This window comes from Chenopodium album, chromosome 19 (genome assembly GCF_948465745.1).
Source record: "Chenopodium album chromosome 19, dcCheAlbu1.1, whole genome shotgun sequence".
In the NCBI taxonomy this organism is placed as follows: Eukaryota; Viridiplantae; Streptophyta; class Magnoliopsida; order Caryophyllales; family Amaranthaceae; genus Chenopodium; species Chenopodium album.
This window is the reverse complement of record NC_137852.1, coordinates 27,533,374-27,537,610: the sequence shown is the minus strand read 5'-3', so window position 1 is coordinate 27,537,610 and position 4,237 is coordinate 27,533,374. Positions and strand designations below refer to the sequence as shown.

At 39.7% G+C, this 4,237-nt stretch overlaps 1 non-coding gene across 1 annotated transcript; it reads right to left on the bottom strand.

Annotated features, from left to right (window-relative positions):
- Positions 1 to 238: 238 nt before the first annotated feature.
- Positions 239 to 344, bottom strand: LOC145596260 (small nucleolar RNA R71). The gene has a single exon (XR_014103118.1). It is a non-coding gene; the product is annotated as a small nucleolar RNA R71 (small nucleolar RNA).
- Between the last annotated feature and the right edge of the window lie 3,893 nt (positions 345 to 4,237).

The following is a 4,237-nucleotide window of genomic DNA, read 5'->3' as shown; positions in this document are numbered from 1 at the left end:
AGTGGGGCAAAGAACGAGAGCCCATTGAACCATCTTAAGGAGTTTGAAAAATATTGTAACACGATCAAGATTAATGGAGTGTCTCAAGAATTCATCCGCCTTAAGTTGTTCCCTTTTTCCCTCATAGGAAGGTCTTTGGAATGGCTAGACAGAAAGGTGAAGCCCAATTCATTGAGAACTTGGGATGATGTCACCAAAGCTTTCTTGTTCCGTTTCTATTCTCAAAAGAAAACGGCAGAGGCAAGAGGTTTGATTCAAGGGTTCAAGCAAAAGCCTAATGAAAGCCTTTATGAAGCATGGGAAAGATTTTATGATTATCATAGGGAGTGTCCACACTATGGGATTCCTACCTATCAAATCATACATATCTTTTATGGTGGGTTGAGTTCTCATGGGAGAGCAAGTTTTGATGCCGGAGCCGGAGGCCCAATCATGAACAAGACGGAAGAAGAAGTGGTTGATGCTATTGATGAAGTAGCTCGTCATTATATGAATTGGCAAGAAGTGGAAAGAGAACCAACAAGCAAGGGTTACTCGATCGAACAGCTTAGTGTCATCAATGATTTGACCATTTTGATTGCGGATTTAGGGAAAGAAGTTATGTCTCTCAAGGAAAAGCTTGAGAAGCCCCCTTCCCAAGCTCCAATTCTTCCCTCCCAAATTAAGGGGAGAGGTACATCTTCTCACTCTAACTCCAATCTTTCTACTTGTTGCATGATTGTGGAATGTTGGCCATGTCAATTATGTGGAATGAATGATCATAATGCTTCTATGTGCCCAAATGTTCCTTGTAGTGAATGTGATGGAAGTGAAATGGAACATATGAATTATGTCTATAATCATGCTTGTGAACCTAGAAATGATGTTCAAAGGAATATTGGAAATAGGAATTATCATATGAATCATGATGATTATAACCAAAATGGAGGTTGTAGAAATCATGGATACCAAGAGATTCATGGTAACTATAACCATCATGGTTGTAATGGTCATGGTCATGGCTATAGACATGGGGATCATAACCAAGGTTATGATAACTATGGTCAACAAAGGAGCCAAAATGAAACTAGGGGTAATTGGAATAATCAAACTAGGGGATATTTTCAAGCAAGTTTTCAAGATGGTTCCCCAATTGACTTAGTTCCAAATGCTCAAAGTTCAAATGATAATTCCCATGTCCAACCATATTCTTCTAGGGAATTTTTGGAAAGTGTCATTGAGAAACAAGCCAAAACTTTGGAAATGTGTATGGTTTTGAATGAAGAGAAGTTTAATTACATGTTGGCTTATAACAAGGATTTGAGTGAAAAACTTTCTCAATTGACTAGTATATTCAAGGAATATGCAAACTCTTCTTCTTTGACTCCACCTAGCCTAGACTCTAGGAACCCTATGGATGCTATTGTTACTAGAAGCGGTAAGGTCCTTGAGGGAGGTGTGCCTAAGAAGAGTGTTACTAATGAGAGAACTAGTAAGAATTCCATTGAAATTGAAGGTGGTGAATGCCCCTTGAGCGAAAATGTTGGTGAGGAACAAGTAGAGAAGGTGATAGAGAAAGAGAGAGAGGTTTGCAAACCAAGGCTGCCCTATCCTCAAAGATATAATAGATATAAGTTGGATGAGCAATTTGGGAAATTTTTAGAGATGCTTAAGCAACTTCATTTAACTATTCCTTTCACCGATGTTGTTGAACAAATGCCAAATTATGCTAAGTTCCGTAAGGAGATTTTGAGTGGAAAAAGGACTTGTGATGTAGCGGAGACTATTAGCCTTACCGAGCATTGTAGTGCAATCATCATGAATAAGATGCCTCCTAAGTTGAAGGATCTCGGAAATTTTTCCATCCCTTGTGCTATCAACAAGACCCAAATTGATAATTCCTTATGTGACTTAGGAGCTATTGTTAGCCTTATGCCATATTCGGTTTATCAAAGATTAGGTCTAGGAGAACTTCTACCTTCAAATATTACCTTGCAATTAGCCGATAGGTCAATCAAGATTCCTAAGGGAAAGGTAGAAGATGTGCTTTTAAGGGTTGGGAAATTTGTTATCCCGGTTGATTTTGTAGTGTTGGATATGGGTGAAGATGCTAAAATACCTATCATCTTAGGTAGACCTTTCCTTGCTACATCGGGGGATATGATAGATGTGAAAAGTGCTAAGATATCTCTTAAGATTGGAGAGGAAGTGATTGAATTTTATTTGAATGAAGGAATGAAATATCCCTCCTCTTCTTTAGAAAATTGCATGAGAGTTGAAGTGCTTGATAATATTGTGAATTCCATGCAGGAGCACTTGCTCACATCTAATGATCCTCTTGAGTGTGTCTTGTTGAACAAGGAAAAGATAGGTATCTCAACCAAGGAAGAGCAATTGTACGAAAATTTGCTTAATGAAGGTGATATAGGGAGTGGAGAAAAACTTGCATGGGGATATAAAGTCAAGATGCTTTGCAAGTGGCCTCAACCAAAGAAGGTAAAGGTGTTCCCATGGTAGAGCTAAAACCTCTACCATCACAACTTAGGTTTGAATTCTTAGGCCCTAATTCTACATATCCCGTTATTGTTAGTGCATCCTTGAGTGAGAGCCAAGCTCAAGCGTTATGTGGTGTTTTGAGAAAGCACCAAGGTGCTTTGGGGTACACATTTGATGATCTTAAAGGCATAAGCCCCGCCTTGTGTACACACCACATAACACTTGAGGAAGGCACCCTACCTTCTATCGAACGACAAAGGAAACTACATCCCCAAATGGGAGAAGTAGTCAAGAAAGAGATCACCAAGCTTTTGGATGCGGGAATCATATTCCCCATTTCAAGCTCAAGGTGGGTCTCCCCCGTGCATGTCGTTCCTAAAAAGGGGGGTATGACCGTAGTTGAGAATGAGAAAGGTGAGCTCATTCCAACTAGAACGGTCACCGGTTGGAGGATGTGTATAGACTATATACGTCTAAACACGTCAACCAAAAAGGATCACTTCCCTCTCCCTTTTATTGACCAAATGCTTGAAAGGTTGACTAGGCACAAATTCTATTGCTTCCTTGATATATATTCAGGATTCTTTCAAATTCCTATTCATCCCGAGGATAAAAAAAAGACAACCTTCACATGCCCCTATGGTACTTTTGCATATAGACGAATGCCCTTTGGATTGTGTAACGCTCCGGCGACCTTTCTAAGGTGTATGATGAGCATTTTTGGGGACATGCTTGAAGAGGAAATGGAAGTCTTCATGGATGATTTTTTCGTGGGAGGTGTTTCATTTGAGGATTGCCTCAAAAATCTTGAAAGATGCCTAGAGAGATGTGAAAAGGTCAACTTGGTGCTTAATTGGGAAAAATGCCACTTCATGGTGGAAGAAGGGATTGTTCTAGGCCATAAAATTTCAAATAAAGGCATCGAGGTTGACAAGGCTAAGATTGAGGTGATAGAGAAGTTGCCCCCCACTGGTCAATGTTAAAGGGGTAAGATCGTTTTTGGGTCATGCCGGATTTTATAGAAGGTTTATCAAAGACTTTTCTCTTATTGCTAAGCCCTTAAATGATCTTCTCCAAAAAGATGTTGATTTTGTCTTTAATGATGCTTGATTGGAAGCTTTTAATAAATTAAAGAAAGCTTTGACTTCTACTCCTATTGTCCAAGCCCCTAGATGGGATTTGCCATTTGAGCTCATGTGTGATGCAAGTGATACGGCCATAGGAGGTGTGTTGGGTCAAAGAATCGACAAAAAGCTCCATGTCATCTATTATATGTCGAAGACTCTCAATGGTGCTCAAAGAAATTACACAACAACAGAAAAGGAATTCTTGGCTATTGTTCATTCTTTTGAGAAATTCCGTTGTTACTTGTTGGGGTCTAAGACTATAGTTTTCATCGATCATGCGGCTTTGAAGTATCTCTTTGGGAAAAAAGAATCCAAACCGAGGTTAATTCGTTGGGTCCTTGAGCTTCAATCTTTTGATCTTGAGATCCGGGATAAAAAAAGGCGCTGAAAATGTTGTTGCGGATCATTTGTCTAGACTTGAGGATTTTCAAGTTCAAGACGGTGGGTCTCCTATAGAGGACCGGATGTTGGATGATTCTTTATATGTTATCAATATGAAGGAGCTCCCTTGGTTTCCCGATTTGGTGAATTTTCTTGCTTGTGGGGAGTTCCCTCCTTCTTTTTCCAACAATCAAAGGAGGAAGCTCAAGAGAGAAGCAAGGCACTATGTGTGGGATGAACCAATCTTGTACAAA